At 42.2% G+C, this 22,653-nt stretch overlaps 1 non-coding gene across 1 annotated transcript; it reads right to left on the bottom strand.

Moving 5' to 3' along the window:
- Positions 1-10,707: 10,707 nt before the first annotated feature.
- On the bottom strand, positions 10,708-10,791 carry Trnap-ugg (transfer RNA proline (anticodon UGG)). Its single transcript has one exon. It is a non-coding gene; the product is annotated as a tRNA-Pro (tRNA).
- Positions 10,792-22,653: the final 11,862 nt, after the last annotated feature.

Genomic DNA, 22,653 nt, shown 5'->3' with positions numbered 1-22,653 from the left:
TATACACTCCAGTGCTGTTGAATTTTTGGATATCTGATGTTACGTAGTGGACTGAAGAAACATTAGAGATAATCCATGCAAACTTAGTACAACATAAAAAATTGTCAGTGTCAGAAATATCCGAAGGCACTGGCATGTTGCAACTAATATTGTCACATAATTGCTTTACTTTTAACATCAATGTTTACCAACAGAAAGGGGGTCCTGGCATAGGCAGCAGCATACCTAGTTTCATGGCAGATGTATTTCTCAGTCATTTGGAAAATAATTTCTTTCAACAAATACAGCAGATTCAAAAGTAAAATAGTATATTGAAATGTATATACGCAGGGTAAAATTTTGTAAGAAAATTTTATATTGAACCCGAGCTGGTCAAATGTAATGTCGATTGTGTAGTAGTGTCGCTGCTCAACGGTGACTGCTGGTTCAAGATGTTATGGGTAATGAGTTAAAGTACGTAATGAGGTAGAGTAACTTTAGATGGGGAGATGTATGGAGGACCCTCAAGTGTAAGGACGTGTTGTATCTGATGTATGCTGGATGTAACTTACTCGCTACAGGCAGCAATGTTTTTTTTTGTGTTATTCGTAAGATACTATTCCGGAAACAATCAAGGTAAAGAAAATTGTTTGTTTCTAATGTAATGCACGTATTCATAACTGATGATGGGGGCAATTTATAGTACTCACATCCAATGATTTTGTAAAGCTAGTTGTTAATGGATAATCAGTTTATTCTGTGTGATAACTGTGAGCATTATTAACGTTCAAAGAGACAGAATACACGTTTTAAAGTTAATGGCATATTGTTACAGTACGAATTGTCTAAAGGCTCGGCCTTGATCACACTCTTTTGGGATATAAGCCTCTCCTGGACGGCCTGTAGAGCAGTGCAGATGTGCTAGAGGCGATAGCCTACGCGGACGACCACCTCCTGCTGGTAGGCGGCAGCAGCCCTGAGAGCTGGAGCCCAAGGTAGAAAGGGCAATGACTATCTTGACACAATGGTGCCAAACAACTACAATGAAGATATCATCCAACAAATCAACCTACTTGCTATTAAAGGGCCAACTGGCCAGGAATCCAACAGTACGAATCGAGGGCGCACCCGTTATTCGACGCTGCGAGGCCCGATACTTGGGTGTTGTCATATATGAAAAATGGAGTTTCGCCCAACACATCGATACGGTAACTCAGAGGTCGTTAAAAGTATTGCATAACTTAATTGCCAGCAGGCATAGGTTCAACCTACCTGCAGATTCATTAAATTATATGACAACACTGTTCTAACCTCCGTCGTGTGTTACAGGTCAGGAATCCGGGCACACAGTCATATAAGGGTCATGCCTGCCATGGCCGTGAGGAGGGTGCAGCGCAACATGCTTTTGCGTTCAGTTGCGGCTTACAGAACATCTCCTGGGGGAGCATTTCTGGTGCTCATGGGGCTTTGTCCCCTGGACATAAAAATAATGGAACAGGCAGCTTAGAACTCGACATAAAAGGCAAATTCGAAAAGACCCAACAGATTTTGGGGGTTCGCGTAGGGGATAAATTCGTAATCAAAAAAAAATGGAGAGGAACTACGGCTAGAGCATTGGGATAACGAAGATACTGGACGCAGGACTTACCAGCTGCTGCCTAACATCAAAAAACGATTACGACTCATGTATTTCAAACCAAGTAAAAGATTGCTGCACTTTCTCACGGGTCATGGACCGCACCCGACGTATCATTGCCGATTCTGGAAGAGGGCTACCCCCTCGTGTTACTGTGGCGCCGAAGAAGGCACTCCGGACCACGTGGTCTACGATTGTCTCCTGTTTGACGATGTAGCCGCCGAACTTGGACAACATTTACCAAACAGAGACACTTATCACCTGATTAGAGACCAAAACACTTTCAGAATCATCGATAGTCTCGCCAGCTAGGTCTCATCAAAAGTCCTGCTAAAATACAGAAGGGAGAACTAGCGATTAGTAGGATATAGAATGATATTCCTCGCACCTATCCCATTCCGTCTGCTGCGGACTGGCCGATCGCCGTAACGGTAGGAAACCGTCGAGTCCTGGAACAGGAGGATGGTGCGAGTCCCACACCTATCATTACCAGTAGTAGTTAGTTTTTTTACGTAGGATGTAGAATTTTTGCAGTATTTCTAGTAGTATCTGCAGCGATTTGAAGTTAAGGCCAGCGCGGTGCCAGGGGCATGCCCACTGGGGTTAGCTCGGTGGGCATGGCCACATTAAGCAGGTTTGTAGATCCACTGGCACAGCTGTAACGCGGCAGGAGTGTAGCTTGGTAGAGTAGTCAGCATAGTAAACCAGTAGTTAGAACACAGTTGCTCATAGAGCACCTCATCTCCTGTACAAAGAAGAGAATCGAACACGTTACAATACTAATAAAATGCTGCTAAAAACTATATTGTAAATATTTACTACCCACTAATGTATAAGGTGATGGATTTATGATGTATTGATATTATTGTTGTTGAATAAAGAATTTAAAAAATGGAGGACTGCGCGCGATGATGTATGTCTTAAACCGGCCGAGTGCGCTCGACTGTTTCGCTTGTTACTTGATAATGTTTGCACTGAACTGTTGGCAGCACCGTTAAAAACAGTCACTTTCTCCGATTGCTGAGCTCGATGTGCTGGGCCCTACTCTTCGTAAAGCACTGGTAAGTTAGGAATGGTCTGTAACGTTCCAGTGGAGTATGTGACAAGTGAAAGAGGCCACAACTTGGCCGTTGCTGGAAGATATAAATTTGGGAGGGATAAAGAAACACAACGCTGGGTAATGTGGAGATAAAAATGGAGCGTTTGGCGTCATTGGCCGGGAGGCCCTTGTGGGGCAGGTACGGCCGCCTTGGTGCAGGTCTTATTACATTCGACGCCACATTGGGCGACCTTCGCGCCGAATGGGGATGAAATTATGATGAAGACAACACAACACCCAGTCCCTGAATGGAGAAACTTCCCCGAATCCGGAAATCCATCCTCGGCCCGTAGGACGGCAGTCCGTCACGCTGACTACTCAGCTATCGGGGCGGACAATGTGGAGGTGCCACAGTAGAAACAGGAAGTCACGTATTTCCTTAAACTTCTCGACCCGCATTCTGTTTACTATTGAAGTCAGTCATAACCATTAAGCCAGTGATAAAGAGACAAATAACTTCGAAAAGAGTAAAACAGGAGACTATACCGAAATATGTGAGAGATCTTTAAAATTAATTCGTAAAGAAGTTGGCTCTAATGGACTCCATATTTCCACCCAAGACGTTACTAACATTAAAAAATATATATTTATGGGGCCACAATGTCTATTTTTCCGCCATCACCGGAAATGCTAAATAAAATTCATAGTGTTTTGCAGAAAATGTTTATTTTAAGTGCAAAGAAAGAAAATATGATTCTCATCATAACGTGTGCGTTTAACCCTGGAATGCTACCCAAGAATTTTTGACGATCACTGGTACCCATTCGTCGATTCGACGAACATCACCACTTTTCATGTGTATAATCAACAATAAGAGCAGTTTATGTAGATTTGAGCCTCGGAATGTATGTAATACTCGTTTACAATCAATAACATATCAAAATTTCAAAATAAGTGGGGATCAAACGAGGACTAGTATGGGGATATAGGCAAAGAACTATTTCAGAAGTAGGTTTGGTTAGATGTTTATTAATGTAAGAGCAAACAATCACTTGAAACTCTGTAAGAAAAGAACAATATAATTATGTAACAATAAGCATTTCAATAGATTCTACTGTAACAATCAGAGTAATACTGTAAGAATAAAAGTAACACATTACTATATAGAGATTTAGAAACAAAAAGAAACACCTATTATTCAGGGGCTCCTCGCTATGCATGTTCGTGAATTGAAGACTAGTAAATAAATGCTTTTGAACGTGTATTTTACATACTACTACAGCCAATTAGTCTCGGTATATTACGAGTACACAAATATCACACACACACACACACACACACACACACACACACACATATATATATATATATATATATATATATATATATATATATATATATATATATATCAGAGATCACAAAGAAGCCAAACAGTCTCCACAAAGCATGTGTTTATGATCCCCACAAATATTTTTATTGCACTTTTCGCATATTGATTTTGTCATTCTTTGTTTTTGTAAGGACAGTATGCACATGTTTTTCTATCGCCATGAAGACGACTAGGTTGTTGGATAGGTTGTTGGTTGCTATTATTAGCTGATTGCATCATATTCAGGCATCTGCATACCGTAATGTTGAGCAATCGTGGTATTGGTTGTGTGAGCCGAATGTGCATCCAAGGCGACATCAATTCGTCAGCCAATGTCATGGCGAATGCAAACTTTGTAGGTGCTCTTTGGCTATTCAGAAGATTAATAACATAGATGACATAGGAGTTGTGAATAGTTAAGTTCACCATGTTAAAGAAGAGGTATAGGGACCAACGTCAAGTTTTTCTAGCACAATTCGTATTACTGCACACTTGGTCCAAGGTATCCACTGCTCCTTTCGTAGAATTATAATTCAATACAACTTGTGGTTTGCTAGTTTCTTCATTTATGCTGTTGTCATAATGCATCGTAGAAATAAGAATAACCATTTCATTTTTCCTGTTTGGTTTTGAACGAGACTGCGGTGATGTTCTCGGAAAACAAGAAGAAGCTTTAGCCAGGGCCCCTATTCAAGATCTTGGGATCAGTAAAATCCTTCAGTAGTTCTCGCTTATTTTTCTTTATTGTCCCAAGCACCCATGACTGGTGAGTAAGGTCTTTTTCCTAGAGGTATACTACTGAACCAGTTGTCACACATCAAGTTACGGTTAGAATTGCTCAGAGGCTCCAGAAGTTTAGTAGTGATGAATTCGCTAAAGGACATTTCTCTTGGGAGCGTTGTTTTGCCGGTGTATATTTCAGCATTGAACATGTAGCTTGTTGAATGATCGCATATCATGAAAATTTTAACCCCGTACTTATTGGGTTTCGATGGAAGGTACATCTTCAAAGGACAACGGCCTCGAAATCCAAACAGCTGCTCGTCAACAGTAACATAAGGGCTTGGTCTGTAGTTGCTTTTACAATTTATAAAGAATTGGTCCCATATGGCAGACAAGAGGGCTAATCTGTCTATCTGTCGCCTTTCTGCTCTCGTTTCTTTGTCACCGAATCGCAAGCAATTTATGAGAAGAATCTTGATGATGACATTGTGGCTCGATATCTTTCTCCGGACCTCGTTGTATCAAACAGAACGTCAACTGACATTTGATTGTCCTTTCTAGCAGCACTCATCACAAGCAATCCAAACAGGGATTCGAATTCAGCATTTGGTTCAAATGGCTCTGAGCACTATGGGACTTAACTTCTGAGGGCATCAGTCCCCTAGAACTTAGAACTACTTAAACCTAACTAACCTAAGGAGATCACACACATCCACGCCCGAGGCAGGATTCGAACCTGCGACCGTAGCGGTCGGGCGGTTCCAGTCTGTAGCGGCTAGAACCGCTCGGCCACTTCGGCCGGCGAATTCACCATTTGTTACTTCTTTGGTGAAGCTAGGCGAATCTTTCTATTTAGAACGTTGTGTTTTTATTTCATCGTTGGTGTAAGTAATCATTGCGTCCAACATATATAAAGTAAACAATAAATGAAAGCACTGACGTGGACTTTGTGCATTTTTCGCATGACCTGCAGGGCGTGGAGTGAAGTGAATCGCATTCCTCTTCGGCGTTTTCAAAAAAATGGTTCAAATGGCTCTGAGCACGATGGGACTCAACTGCTGAGGTCATTAGTCCCCTAGAACTTAGAACTAGTTAAACCTAACTAACCTAAGGACATCACAAACATCCATGCCCGAGGCAGGATTCGAACCTGCGACCGTAGCGGTCTTGCGGTTCCAGACTGCAGCGCCTTTATTCGGCGTTTTTCCCGGTTGTTTGATAGGTGTTGTCTTTCAGCTGTAGCTACCACCTTTCCAAGTGCTAAGAATTTCATTCTTCTCAGGTGACACATAAGGTGATGTAATGGCTGAGCTGTCAGTTTCAGGTACCCTTTTTTTTATAACGCCCTGTTCGTTTGTTTTTCTGCATGGATTCAGAATTCGAGGTTCAGGCTTTAATGATGTTGTTTGCAATTTCCTGTTCTACGTCGTCGATGGGTCGACGATTGGTCTCATCTCCATCTGACTCTGAACTTGAGGAAGGCTCATAGGGTCGGCCTCTTCTGACATGTTCAACAACTCATCTTCAGAGTCCTCTACCTCCGACGACAGCACGTCGCCCAAATTTTCTTCTAAGATTGCTCTAATTTCGTCATCATCCAAGCATCTTCTACTCGAAGCCATGTTCTACAGACAAAATGAAGAGTGTTGTTATTACTACCAAAATATGTGACGAATTTACTAATAGAACTACACTACTTCTAGTAAATGTGCGCTGTTACTGCTACCCCTTCGTCATATCAATGAAGGAATTTTATTCTGTAATGCTACCCATTAGTCGCTCTGACGAATATGGTTTCTTCTCTTACTGCTACTCATTCGTCGTATCGACGAACCGACATCTAAACTATTGAAGGAAACTCACCAGGGTCTGCGTGCGGCCGACTGCTCGTGCCAAGGTCACGTAGACTACTAATCACTCGAAGCATAGCTGAGCGCGCACGACGCTAGGCAGCGGTACTGTGGCTCAGTACAGTAAACATCCTTGCACGTTCGTCGCATCGACGAAGGGTGTCATTCCAGGGTTAAACTAAAAGTTATTTAAGACCACTTTGTGTTAATGAAATTCTTTTTTTGGCAGTACCTTCGACTGCTGGTACTGCTACAAATATTTTTATCAGTTATTTACAATTCATGTTTCAAACAGTGTTCAGTACATCCTAGTATCATTTTGTTTGTTGCCCAACAAAACAGCATGTACGTACGAATAAGTATTAACTGAAATGCTTGTTAAGGTATGAATATTAAGGTTCAATCATGAGTCATGGTGTATGAATTCGAAGTATCTACACGCAAAGCAATTAAGTCAAGCGTGCCATTTTCATCAGTAGTAATATGTAGATTTTTTTTGACCCAGGCCTAGTGGAGAAAAATTCAGGCGTTAGGGCTGCCTTCCGGTTATAAACGAACTATCACTGATGCAAGTAGATGGTTATACTGGACCTTTGGTTTGGCTTTACTCCCTCTCAACGAAGTTGGGGGTGCATTTACTGAAGATTTAATAAGCATTAAACGCGAACGTGAGAGTGTTACATCTTTTACTAGTAGTTTGACAACGGACTTCATAGGCTCAGAATGTGGGTTTCTGTCCGAAATTCGGGCTTCGCCTAGCTTCTGAAAAAAACAACCAATGATTGTGAGAAATTTCAGATGGTTTTAGGCCTTAACTATCAGATTGCCAGTCCACATATATATCATTTTGTCGATGCTGTCATTTGAACTCTGACAACCATCTACATAGAAACGAATGATGCATATAGGCCTCACCAATCTGACGATAAACATGAGAAACATGTGGAGTATTGGCCTGTACAGGAAATGATTTTAAAGAACAAAAATGGAAGTATGACAAGTTTGAATTTTTAAAAAAGCGTTTGTTATAATTATCATAAGGAATGAAAATAATTTTCGTGTCTGTGTAAATAACTTGACCAGCGCCCAATGATGGGCATGAATATTGTATCGGCGTTTTTAACCCTACCTATGACTACTATAGGTTAACAATCACAGAGAGTCCTAAGTTTGCGAAAATATGAAGGACAGTGTTATAGTAACTTCTTGTTTTCCTCCACGCGCAGTTGACGTGACTCAAAACTTGACCACCACTTGTTGTTGACCTTTTTAAGAAGGAGACTGGTTGTGCAGTTGACCACTTGAAGAAAATGTTAGATCCACGTGCAGTTGGGATCAACTGGCCTCTGCGACTGACAGCTTGACGCTCAGCACTATAACAAGGTTCACTTTCTTTTTCGAAACAGCTTTCTTGACGAGAGTCATCGTAGCGCTGAGTTGAAAACTGTCGCTGCCTGAAGATGTTCCTCTTGCTCGGGACGAACCATGTTTTTCTGAAGGCGTTCACAGCAACTTACATTGTTTCTGCCCGGTCGAAAGCCACTGCAAGTAATGTAGTTATTAATAAAAGGGTGACAACGTGGACTGGACTTGTAAGACAGTTTTCTGTCTTTTGGGCGTAAAGAGTTTTTATGGACCCCATAAATCCCACGGCCAGTGGCGGCGATTTATGGTTTACGTGAGCTGACAAACATAAAATAAGATCGTTGTTTTTATTTGCTTCATCTACTACGTCGAGGCTCTTCGTGTGGAAGTAATTTCCGTCAAGAATCGGAGCGACAGGGTGAACTCATGACAGCTTCTCATGGTTTCCAAAAAAATCAAACCGCTGAGTAAACCTACGAGCGCCAATTCAGCCAGCCACTTGGGTGACAGCTAGAGACACTGATCCTCCGGGAGGACCTTCGACGACCTGTGCTTCATATTCATTAACCTAGAACAGATGTCACTTCGGTTTCATAACCTAAAGACGTGGTGTGCGTTACGGTTGACTTTAGGAATCCGTGAGTACGAAGGGATTTCAGCGCCTATGACGGTATAAAAGCTTTCTTTCCTCCTACTGCGAGACCTTGAGGAATTCTCAATCGTAAAATGGCATGTCGTTTAAAGGAAAGTTTGGAAGTGTTTCTACTTGCTGAACCATTTCCGAAACTGAAGGGAGTCTTAAGACCAATCCTGAACACTACTGCTGACACGACAGACTATTATTTAATCTGGATCGCGACGAGCGTCTGAATCGCGCGTGCTCCGCCACGCGTCCCGCTCCGTTCTGGGCCTGAGGGGTGGTTGGCAGGGGGGGGGGGGGGTTTACTGACTGGAGCTGGAGACACCGCAGCCCCGGTCCCGCGGATCAGCGCTGACTGGCGGACGGGCCTCCCGCTCAAACGGACAGGCGTGGCGTCATTTCTGCCAGCGTGGTAACGCGAAACGGCTTCTCACCACATTTGCGCTCGTACAGCGTAAGCCGTAATCGGTACAATGGAGCGCGGTACGCCGCATTAAAGAGGAGAGCACCACGATTCTGCCAGCGAGGTGTTATCATAATCAGAAAATGTCAAAAAGGACACCACCGACAAGTTTCTTGTAACCGTAAATAAGCAAATGGTTAATAACTTCTTTCTTATTTAATGTATAAAACGGTGAATAACTTCTTTATTATTTGATGTACAAAGGACACGCAGTCTATAGATGTCAGCAAGGTGTTTCGATTTGTACGTTCACATAGTTTGTAGCAATATTAATTGAGCCGTGAGACGCGTTTTAATAGGATTTTAATTTAAAATTGATATAAAATCTGACAATACAAGTAGACGTCCAGCGAGCCAGTTATGTATTGGCGAAGGCCGGCACACATTATACGAGGCGTGTTTTTTAAGTAAGTACGGCTTTGAAATTAAAAAAAGACGAGCTATGATATCTCAATAATTTTATTTTTACATGAAAGCCTGTACCTTAACTACTTTTCTACATAATTTCCGTCAATATTGAGGCACTTGTCATAATGTTGTACCAGTTTTCGAATACCCCCCCCCCCTCATAGAAGTCTGCCGCCTGACTCGTTAACCACTGCATCACCACTGTTTTGACATCGTCTTGAAGACGCTGACCGCCCAGGTGTTTCTTCAAGTGCAGGAACAGACGGTAGACACAAGGCGCAAGATCGGGGCTGTACGGAGGATGACCTAGAGTTTCCCGTCGGAAAGATGGGTCTGATTTGCCACATGCGGACGGGCATTGTCTGGCAGCAAAACGATGCCCTTGCTCAACTTGCATAGACTGTTGCTTTGATTCTGGTGTGACGTAGGCCACCCATCTTCCATCGCCCGTAACAATTTGGCTTAAGAAATCATCACCGTCGTTGCGGTACCGCTCAAGGAAAGTCAATGCACTGTCTAAACGTCTGATTTTGTGCACATCCGACAACATTTTCGGTACCCAACGTGCTCACAATTTTAGGTAATTCAAGTGCTCGGTCTCAACGCCATACAAAACACCTACGAGAAGCATTAGGAAAGTCATCCCGCAAGGAGGAAATCGTAAAGCATCTGTTTTCTCTCACCTTATAGTCCACTTCCTGCACCAAACTTTCATTACGACCGAAGGACGCCCACTCCGTTGTTCATCATGCACATTTGTGCGGCCATCTTTAAATGCTCTCACTCACTTTCTTAAAATCCCATCACTCATAAAGTTTTCTTCGTAAACTGCACAGATCTCACGATGAATATCGATCGCTTTTAGGCCTTTAGCACTAAGAAATCTCATAACAGCCCGTACTTCACAGTCGGCGGGACTCACAATTATTGGAGGCATCTTAAACACTCAGTACACAACGTAAACAAGGAAGAATCAGACTTTAATGGCGTGACTGCGTAGATTAAGGTACAGGCTTTCATGTAAAAATAAAATTATTGAGATATCTTAGCACGTCTTTTTTAATTTCAAACGGTACTTACTTAAAAAACCACGCCTGGTATATCGTTAGCTCATACGATTCATCAGCTGGTTCAACTGGCTCTGAGCGCTATGGGACTTAACATTTGAGGTCATCAGTCCCCTAGAACTTCGAACTACTTAAACCTAACTAACCTAACGACATCACACACATCCATGCCCGAGGCAGGATTCGAACCTGCGACCGTAGCGGTCGCGCGGTTCCAGACCGTAGCGCCTAGAACCGCTCGGCCACTCAGGCCGGCTAGGATTCATCACCTTTATTATGTATCATAAATGTTGTTGTTGTTGTGGTCTTCAGTCCTGAGACTGGTTTGATGCAGCTCTCCATGCTACTCTATCCTGTGCAAGGTTCTTCATCTCCCAGTACCTACTGCAACCTACATCCTTCTGAATCTGCTTAGTGTATTCATCTCTTGGTCTCCCTCTGCGATTTTTACCCTCCACGCTGCCCTCCAATATTAAATTGGTGATCCCTTGATGCCTCAGAACATGTCATACATATCGATCCCTTCTTCTGGTCAAGTTGTGCCACAAACTTCTCTTCTCCCCAATTCTATTCAATACTTCTTCATTAGTTATGTGATCTACCCATCTAATCCTCAGCATTCTTCTGTAGCGCCACATTTCGAAAGCTTCTGTTCTCTCCTTGTCCAAACTATTTATCGTCCATGTTTCACTTCCATACATGGCTACACTCCATACAAATACTTTCAGAAAAGACTTCCTGACACTTAAATCTATACTCGATGTTAACAAATTTCTCTTCTTCAGAAACGCTTTCCTTGCCATTGCCAGTCTACATTTTACATCCTCTCTGCTTCGACCATCATCAGTTACTTTGCTCCCCAAATAGCAAAACTCCTTTACTACTTTAAGTGCCTTATTTCCTAATATAATTCCCTCAGCATCACCCGACTTAATTCTACTACATTCCATACATAAATAGTTTATACAATTTGCGTACTTTTTCCCATAACTGGTAAACTATTACAGCGTTCTTTATTTTGATTAGCGCATTTGAAAGAAGAGCAAAATTCTGATAACAAAGTGGCTCCATAACTCTAATTCTGGTAATATTCGGTGGCACGAACAGTATCAACTATTTTCAAGCACTGCAACTTAGTTTTGCAGTTGTTTAAACTTAAATGTTGGGCGAATTGTTGAACATAGCGTCAAATGTAAGACGTCGATTTTGAACAAAATTGTAGCTCTCACGTAATGGAGCAACGGGAATCTCGTTGCTACTTGTGGGTCAAAAGATGGAGACTTGGCTGGTGAAACAACCAAACTCGTAAGTGACGTAGACATTGGATTTTAAGAAAAAGGGTGAACCGAGACTTTAAAAGGCCGGCGGCCATCTTGTTGCACGGCACTGTTCGGAACGGTTTGCTTGGCGCAGCATCTATCTGGGTCGAGCAGTATTCCAACCGCGCTCGTTTTGGAAGATGCAAGTTCGGGTCGTTGGTAGTGGGATAGTGGTACTTGGAATAATTCGGCACTATTCAGGACTATAATTATATTCTGCTAGTAGATCGGCAGAACTTACGATTCTTTCCTCTGAAGTGGGTTTTGGGACTCGCGTCCTGTACATTGAGGCTGACATGACTCGGTTTTCCTGTGAGAGAGCTAGATCTTTTTATGCTACTAATCGACAGTAACGTTATAGTATCTAGTGTCTGTCTGACTCTCTTTAGGTGTGTCTGTATACGATTTACCTTATTTAACTTTTAGCATCGAATACAGCCTGTATTTTTCCAGATGTTTTATTTCAAGTAATTTTATATCACGAGTTCGCTAACAACTGTACTAAGGCCACGAGTTACTTTCAAACCACTTAACGAATATTTGGTTTCACTGTTCTTCGAATTATTGGCAATACTTTGAAGACCATAAACTTTATTGATAAAAATTAAATTTTGTCTTGTGGTTCGTTACTTAACGAAATTACACCTAGGTAGAGCATAGTTACCATTTCTCTTGCTGATTAATAGCATCATGTGCAAAATTATTAATTTGCTTTAATTTTTAAAAAAAGCGCTTAAAGTTAAAGTGAAGAAGTATCATACCCAGTGAAGACGACAAAAGCAGTCTTGTACATATTATAGTCTACTGTCGCCTATTTTGATTCCCACATTGTAATTTCACTAACTTGAGCAAACATTAACGCTCCTGCTAAGGTAATCCGAAAAGGAAACAAATTTTCGATAACTGTAGGCAGTTTTATCACAAATAACACTATTAAAATAGTACATTAGTGTCTATCCACCTCTAGCCACATATGTTTTCTTGATACCGACGTCATGAAAAGCCCAAACACTATAAATCGTACAGCAATCGCTGCAGACTCTCTTTATTTCCACAGTGGCATCTACATTTTCATGTCGACCCTCAACACGCTAAGCACCAGTTCCAGAAATTCTCCAGCAGAATTCAGCACCTGTTATGGACAAAAATTAAATATCTTGTGTAGGGAACAGTCGTATAATATGCACCTTTCCACTTTTAAGCCACAGGTCGTACTTTACTTTTCAAGGGTATTTCATGATTTTTATTACACTACTGGCCATTAAAATTGCTACACCACGAAGATGGCGTCCTACAGACGCAAAAATTTAACCGACAGGAAGAAGATGCTGTGATATGCAAATGATTAGCTTTTCAGAGCATTCACGCAAGGTTGGCGCCGGTGGCGACACTTACAACGTGATGACATGAGGAAAGTTTCCAACCGATTTCTCATACACAAACAGCAGTTGACCGGCGTTGCCTGGTGAAACGTTGTTGCGATGCCTCGTGTAAGGAGGAGAAATGCGTACCATCACGTTTCCGACTTTGATAAAGGTCGGATTGCTGCCTATCGCGATTGCGGTTTATCGTATCGCGACATTGCTGATAGCGTTGGTCGAGATCCAATGAATGTTAGCAGAATATGGAATCGGTGGGTTCAGGAGGGTGATACGGAACGCCGTGCTGAATCCTAACGGCCTCGTATCACTAGCAGTCGAGATGACAGGCATCTTATCCGCATGGCTGTAACGGATCGTGCAGCCACGTCTCGATCCCTGAGTCAACAGATGGAGACGTTTGCAAGACAACAACCATCTGCACGAACAGTTCGACGACGTTTGCAGCAGCATGGACTATCAGCTCGTAGACCATGGCTGTGGTTACCCATGACGCTGCATCACAGACAGGTGCGCCTGCGATGGTGTACTCAACGACGAACCTGGGTGCACGAATGGCAAAACGTCATTTTTTCGGGTGAATCCAGGTTCTGTTTACAGCATCACGATGGTCGCATTCGTGTTTGGCGACATCGCGGTGAACGCACGTTGAAAGCGTGTATTCGTCATCGTCATACTGGCGTATCACCCGGCGTGATGGTATGGGGTGCCATTGGTTACACGTCTCGGTCACCTCTTGTTCGCATTGACGGCACTTTGAACAGTGGACGTTACATTTCAGATGTGCTATGACCCGTGGCTTTACCCTTTATTCGATCCCTGCGAAACCCTACATTTCAGCATGATAATGCACGACCGCATGTTGCAGGTCCTGTAGGGCCTTTCTGGATACAGAAAATGTTCGACTGCTGCCCTGGCCAGCCTATACTCCAAATCTCTCACCAATTGAAAACGTCTGGTCAACGGTGGCCGAGCAACTGGCTCGTCACAATACGCCAGTCACTACTCTCGATGAACTGTGGTATCGTGTTGAAGCTGCATGGGCAGCTGTACCTGTACACGCCATCCAAGCTCTGTTTGACTCAAGGCCGATGCGTATCAAGGCGGTTATTACGGCCAGAGGTGGTTGTTCTGGGTACTGATTTCTCAGGATCTAAGCACCCAAACTGCGTGAAAATGTAATCACATGTCAGTTCTAGTATAACATATTTGTCCAATGAATACACGTTTATCATTTGCATTTTTTCTTGGTGCAGCAATTTTAATCGCCAGTAGTGTACAAAAGTCGATGACGTTGCCAGTGTGTCTACTACATCATTCTTACAGAATATTTGACATTTTTCAGAACACATTACCTTTACAAAAGACACCTACACTGAGATAACAAAAGTGATGGGATACATCTTAATATCTCGTTGGATCTCCTTTTGCATGGCATAGTGCTGCAAACTCGTCGTGGTTTGGACTCGAAAAGTCACTGGAGGTTCCCTGCAGAAATACTGAGCCATGCTGCCTCTAAGGCCGTCCACAAATTGTGAACGTGTTGCCGGTATAGAATTTTGTGCACGAACTGACCTCTCGCTTATGTCCCATAAATGTTCGAGAGGATTCATGTCGGGCGATCTGGGTGAGCAAATAATTCACTCAAATTGTCCAGACTGTTCTTCAAACCAATCGTGTAAGATTGTAGTCCGGTGACAAGGCGCATTGTGACCCATAAAATTTCCATCGTTGTATGGGAACATGACGTTCATAAATGGCTGCAACTTTTCCCCTCGTAGTCGAACATAACCATTTCCAGTCAATGAGCGAGTTAGCTGGACTAGAGGAGCCAGTCCATTCCACGTAAACACATCCCATCCAATCGTGGAACCACTACTAGTTTCCACAGTGTCTTGTTGAGAGCTAGGGGCCATGGCTTCGTAGGGTCTGCGCCATACTCGAAGGAGGCTGGTTTGATGCAGCTCTCCATGCTACTCTATCCTGTGCAAGCTTCTTCATCTCCCAGTACTTACTGCAACCTACATCCTTCTGAATCTGCTTAGTGTACTCATCTCTTGGTCTCCCTCTACGATTTTTCCCTTCACGCTGCCCTCCAATGCTAAATTTGTGATCCCTTGATGCCTCAGAACATGGCTTACCAACCGGTCCCTCCTTCTTGTCAAGTTGTGCCACAAACTCCTCTTCTCCCCAATTCTATTCAATCCGTGCTCATTAGTTATGTGATCCACCCATCTAATTTTCAGCATTCTTCTGTAGCATCAAATTTCGAAAGTTTCTATTCTCTTCTTGTCCAAACTATTTATCGTCCATGTTTCACTTCCATACATGGCTACACTCCATAGAAATATTTTCAGAAACGACTTCCTGACACTTAAATCTATACTCGATGTTAACAAATTTCTCTTCTTCAGAAACGCTTTCCTTGCCATTGCCAGTCTACATTTTATATCATCTCAACTTCGCCCATCATTAGTTATTTTACTCCCCAAATAGCAAAACTCCTTTACTAATTTAAGTGTCTCATTTCCTAATCTAATTCCCTCAGCATCACCCGACTTAATTCGACTACATTCCATTATCCTCGTTTTGCTTTTGTTGATGTTCATCTTATATTCTCCTTTCAAGACACTGTCCATTCCGTTCAACTGCTCTTCCAAGTCCTTTGCAGTCTCTGACAGAATTACAATGTCATCGGCGAACCTCAAAGTTTTTATTTCCTCTCGATGGATTTTAATACCTACTCCGAATTATTCTTTTGTTTCCTATACTGCTTGCTCAATATACAGATTGAATAACATCGGGGACAGGCTACAATCCTGTCTCACTCCCTTCCCAATCGCTGCTTCCCTTTCATGACCCTCGACGCTTATAACTGCCACCTGGTTTCTGTACAAATTGTAAATAGCCTTTCGCTCCCTGTATTTTACCACTGCCACCTTCAGAATTTGAAAGAGAGAATTTCAGTCAACATTGTCGAAAGCTTTCTGTCAGTCTACAAATGCTAGAAACGTAGGTTTGCTTTTCCTTAATCTATTTTCTAAGATCGCCAGAATACATCTGACCAGGCTACGGTTTTCCAGTCGTCTAGGGTCCGACCAATATGGTCACAGGCACAGGAGAGGCGCTGTAGACGATGTCATGCTGTTGGCGAAGACTCTCGCGTCGGACGTCTGTTGCCGTAGCCCATTAATGCCAAATTTCGCAGCACTGTCCAACATAAATGTTCGTATTATGTCCCACATTGATTTCTGCGGTTACTTCACGCACTGTTACTTCTCTGTTAGCACTGATAACACTAACAAGGGAACCTCCCCATCGCACCCCCCTCAGATTTAGTTATAAGTTGGCACAGTGGACAGGCCTTGAGAAACTGAACACAGATCAATCGAGAAAACAGGAAGAAGTTGCGTGGAACTATGGAAAAAATAAGTAAAATATATATACTGTGTAGTCCATGTGCAAGATAAGCAACATCAAGCATATTGTCTGTTCAGCAGCACCGTGGTCCCGTGGTTAGCGTGATCAACTGCGAAACGAGAGGTCCTTCGTTCAAGTCTTCCCTAGGGTGAAAATTTTACTTCATTTATTTTCGCAAAGTTATGATCTGTCAATTCGTTCATTGACGTCTGTGTTCACTGTAATAAGTTTAGTGTCTGTGTTTTGCGACCGCACCGCAAAACCGTGCGATTAGTAGACGAAAGTACGTTCCTCTCCAATGGGAACCGAAAACATTTGATCGCAAGGTCATAGGTCAACCGATTCCTCCACAGGAAAAAACGTCTGATATATTCTATACGACACTGGTGACGGCATGTGCGTCACATGACAGGAATATGTTGTCGACCCACCTAACTTGTACACTTGGCGAATGGGTAAAAAGATTCTTCTACCTTGCCCGATTTAGGTTTTCTTGTTGATGTGATAATAACTCCAAAAAAAGTGATGAAAACATAAGAGTTTGTCACATAAACTGCAACAAATGAATGCAACAGTTTCACAGTCACACAGATTTCCCTGTGCTCTGTCAAAACATATGTTTTTAACGTTTTCAAATTTTTTCCGTGTGTAGACCGTCAAATCCTGCATATGTCCAAGCAAATCTGAACATGTCCTGGAATTTTCGAGAGCGAAGTTGATTGTGTGAGTGCTTGAACTTTGATAATTGACACACGTCAATTGCTAGAAAATAAAAAAGTTAAATTTTTACTCGAGGGAAGACTTGAACCAAGATCCACTCGTCCCGCAGTTGATTACGCTAACCACGAGACCACGGTGCTCCTCAGATCATATCGTCCTTGATGTGGCTTATGTTACACATCGACTACTCAATTTGTATATTTTGCTTATTATTTTCATAGTTCGACAAAACTTCTTCCTGTTTTCTCGATTGATCTGTGTTCAGTGTTCCAAGGCCTATCCACTGTGCCAACTTATAACTAAATCTGAGGGGGGTGCGATGGGGAGGTTCCCTTGTAAGCAAACGCCGCTGCTCTCGGTGGTTAAGTAAAGGCCGTCGGCCACTGCGTTGTGCGTTGTGAGAGGTAATGCGCGAAATTTGCTATTTTCTACACAGTCTTGACTTTGTGGATCTCGGAATATTGAATTCCCTAACGATTACCGAAATGAAGTGCCCCTGTTCAACGTCTGTTAATCCCCGTAATCCGACCATAATATCGTCGGAAACCTTGGCACATGAATCACCCGAGCACAAATGACAGCTCCGCCAACGCACTGTCCTTTTATATTTTGTGTACGCGATGCTACTGCCAGCTGTATGTGTGTATAACGCTATGCAATGGCTTTGGTCAACCTCAGTGTAGTTCATAAATATTTCATAATATTTACGTCATTAGACTTGATCAGTCATCATGAAAAGTAAATGTAATTACATATGTGAAGGATAAAAAAAATATTACAGTGAGATAACTGTTGTATTGCTACAACTTCCACCCATTCGTATTTCGTTCGAAGTTGATCCTCAATATCATCTTAAGTACTGTACCAGGCATGAAAAGTCAAGAACTGACAATATTGTTTGACTGCACCATCGCCTGATAGTCAGGTATCAAGGGATATACATCTTGAACCATGTAAGCAGGTAGAATCGCAAGATTACGGTATATTGATAATTTTTACTTATTTTTTTTTATTTACTTTTTAAATTATGAATATACCGTACTATTACACGCAACTGAGGAAGACAGGACTACAAAAGCTGAAGAATCGCAAGAGTAAATCTGTCAATTTGTGGGGAAAGCAGACGCCACACACATTTAATGAGACGACCTACGGGGATGAATTTCTTCAGCTAGGAATGTTGCTTGTATAACTATCATCCTAAGGTTGCATTATTAAAGTGACAGGGAGTAGTTTGAAGAAACTTGATCAGTGCGAGGCAAGCACCAACGGCGGAAGCTAGAAAGAAATAGTAGCGAATCGCAGAGACTACCTTTCACGATGTCGTACCAAGCCAGTAGACGCAGGAAACAAGCTAGTTCCTACAAATGTCACTTACAGATAACGTGGCACAAATTGCAGAAATTTCGTCTCTCACAGAATCACAGTCTTTCTTTCCGTGCACCGTTCGCGAAGAAATTGATCAACGACTTCAGAATGATACGGTAATAAAACTGCAAATCATAGAGAGCTACTTACGTTAATCTTTCGCGCGTTTGTAATTTAAAGTCGTCTCAGGAAATATAAGACTATGAGCTTAACGTTAGGTTTTCTGTTGTTATTGTACCTTTCCTTGTGACAGCTGTTTTCTTCTATCGGCAGCTGTGCTTATCGATTGGGGTATGCCTGCGCCTTAGATCAATACTCGCTATGACTGTTCCACACTTCAGTAGGCGCGTGTGACGCGATACTCACAGTTCTGTCTGGGCTACACTCAAGTATTTACTTATGTTTATTAATGTATATTAATATTTTAATTTTCATTGGCGTTTGGATAACATAAAACGCAGGCACCACTGTAATAGCCCTATATATTATCAGTTCTACATCCGATGATTATAAATAATTTTTGTTATGACAGACACAGAAAATAGCAGCTGATAACAAATCATATTAACGAGCGATGTGAACATCTCCTGTAGATTATTGAGGTCGTAAATAAACGAAGAAAGGCACTAATCTACGCTGTTTTGCACTCTATCTCGACATTAAATGAAACAACAAGTTTACTGTTACCGATCACTGTTTACTTATCCATACTACGCTTTTCAAAAATACTAACGTGAATTCTTTACAGACGAATAGAAAAACTGGTAGAAGCGGACCTCGGGGAAGATCAGTTTGGATTCCGTAGAAATATTGGAACACGTGAGGCAATACTAACCTTACGACTTATCTTAGAAGAAAGATTAAGAAAAGGCAAACCTACGTTTCTAGCATTTGTAGACTTAGAGAAAGCTTTTGACAACGTTAACTGGAATACTCTCTTTCAAATTCTGAAGGTGGCAGGGGTAAAATACAGGGAGCGAAAGGCTATTTACAATTTGTACAGAAACCAGATGGCAGTTATAAGAGTCGAGGGGCATGAAAGGGAAGCAGTGGTTGGGAAAGGAGTGAGACAGGGTTGTAGCCTCTCCCCGATGTTATTCAATCTGTATACTGAGCAAGCAGTAAAGGAAACAAAAGAAAAATTCGGAGTAGGTATTAAAATTCATGGAGAAGAAGTAAAAACTTTGAGGTTCGCCGATGACATTGTAATTCTGTCAGAGACTGCAAAGGACTTGGAAGAGCAGTTGAACGGAATGGACAGTGTCTTGAAAGGAGGATATAAGATAAACATCAACAAAAGCAAAACGAGGATAAACCGAGCGAGGTGGCGCAGTGGTTAGACACTGGACTCGCATTCGGGAGGACGACGGTTCAATCCCGCGTCCGGCCATCCTGATTTAGGTTTTCCGTGATTTCCCTAAATCGCTCCAGGCAAATGCCGGGATGGTTCCTTTCAAAGGGCACGGCCGACTTCCTTCCCCATCCTTCCCTAATCCGATGAGACCGATGACCTCGCTGTCTGGTCTCCTTCCCCAAACCAACCAACCAACCAACCAAAACGAGGATAATGGAATGTAGTCAAATTAAATCGGGTGATGCTGAGGGGATTAGATTAGGAAATGAGACACTTAAAGTAGTAAAGGAGTTTTGCTATTTAGGGAGTAAAATAACTGATGATGGTCGAAGTAGAGAGGATATAAAATGTAGACTGCCAATGGCAAGGAAATCGTTTCTGAAGAAGAGAAATTTGTTAACATCGAGTATAGATTTAAGTGTCAGGAAGTCGTTTCTGAAAGTATTTGTATGGAGTGTAGCCATGTATGGAAGTGAAACATGGACGATAACCAGTTTGGACAAGAAGAGAATAGAAGCTTTCGAAATGTGGTGCTACAGAAGAATGCTGAAGATAAGGTGGGTAGATCACGTAACTAATGAGGAGATGAGAAGTTTGTGGCACAACTTGACTAGAAGAAGGGATCGGTTGGTAGGTCATGTTTTGAGGCATCAAGGGATCACAAATTTAGCATTGGAGGGCAGCGTGGAGGGTAAAAATCGTAGAGGGAGACCAAGAGATGAATACACTAAGCAGATTCAGAAGGATGTAGGTTGCAGTAGGTACTGGGAGATGAAGAAGCTAGCACAGGATAGAGTAGCATGGAGAGCTGCATCAAACCAGTCTCAGGACTGAAGACCACAACAACAACAACAACGCTTTTCAAAGGTTTAAACCTCCATCATCAGGTGTATTTACAGTTGTTAGTTCAAAATGGCTCTGAGCACTATGGAACGTTACTTCTGAGGTCATCAGTCCCCTAGAACTTAGAGCTACTTAAATCTAACTAACCTAAGGACATCACACACACATCCATGCCCGAGGCAGGATTCGAACCTGGGACCATAGCGGTCGCGCGGTTCCAGACTGTAGCGCCTAGAACCACTCGGCCACTCCGGCCGGCCATTTGTTAGTACATCACGTGTGTGTGTTGTGTTAAGATTCTTTGGAGGAACTTGTGGCATTGTCAAGTGGGAGAAAGAAAACACTATTATAGAACATGGTTTTGGGTTTCTTTTGACAAAAACTAAACGTATATTTAACACTAAAAATAAAATAAGTAAATAAAGTACCTCCAGTGGTCATCGGTTCCTTTCACTGCCGTAACACATCACATGTACACTGTCATATTTTGTAAACAAATATGGCGTCGGGAAACCATTAGCTGCAAGGATAATATGGCCAGAAGAGAAACACTATTACAAAGTGCAAAGAATATAGATAACAACAACAATATTACAGAATAAATTTTAAAGGCTTTTCGAGATCTTTGATTTGAGGTCTTGAATACATGTTTTACAATAAATATTTCAGGTGGTATATAAGTTAACATAGCTTGAACTTCACAATCGTCTATATAATTAGGTGATACGTCGCATCTTTTAAGTACAATAATTATGTTGACTGCATTGGTAAAATTATACACAAATAACAATTTTGGTTGGGATCCACAGTCAGAAATTAAAGACTGGAAGCAGAGCGAGAAAAATAGAAAACGGAATTGAGAGGGAGAGAGACGGTGGAAGGAGTGATTGGGTGAGAACAAACTTTCCAAAGCAGGTGTTCTTAGGATTATATCTGTTACATGTAATAAAATGGTTTAAATGGCTCTGAGCACTATGGGACTCAACTGCTGAGGTCATTAGTCCCCTAGAACTTAGAACTAGTTAAACCGAACTAACCTAAGGACATCACAAACATCCATGCCCGAGGCAGGATTCGAACCTGCGACCGTAGCGATCTTGCGGTTCCAGACTGCAGCGCCTTTAACGGCACGGCCACTTCGGCCGGCTACATGTAATACAAAGGTTGAAGTAATACATTGGTTAATGCTTTAAAATATGCGGATGGATGTACAGTTTATGCCATTGGTTGATGTACATATAGTTTCAATCTGACAGGGGGTTCAAGCTGTTGGTGTGATGATATATTTGTAAATGATGTCAATCCCTTGCACATTTGGGGATGTCATGGGGACATAACTAAATATTTATGGTAAATATAAACGTGTGTGTGTGTGTGTGAGTGAGTGTGTGTGTCTGTATGTGTGTGGCTGTGTTTGGTGCTGTGTCTGTGAGTGTGTGCGCGTGCGCTCATACGCGCGCGCGCGCGCGCGCGCGCGTGTGTGTGTGTGTGTGTGTGTGTGTGTGTGTGTGTGTGTGTGTCCATTGCAAATTTAATAACGTATGATAGTATTGTAAATCATAGTATCATCTCTGTTTTCAGCAACTGCTTTTAAATTTTCAATGCACACACACAAACACACATGCGCGCGCACACACACACACACACACACACACACACACACACACACACACACACACACACTCACACACACCTTTATATTTACGATAAA

Source organism: Schistocerca nitens, chromosome 8 (assembly GCF_023898315.1).
Source record: "Schistocerca nitens isolate TAMUIC-IGC-003100 chromosome 8, iqSchNite1.1, whole genome shotgun sequence".
NCBI classification, from domain to species: domain Eukaryota; kingdom Metazoa; phylum Arthropoda; class Insecta; order Orthoptera; family Acrididae; genus Schistocerca; species Schistocerca nitens.
Note: the sequence above shows the minus strand (reverse complement) of the source record. Positions and strands in the feature narration are given on the sequence as shown.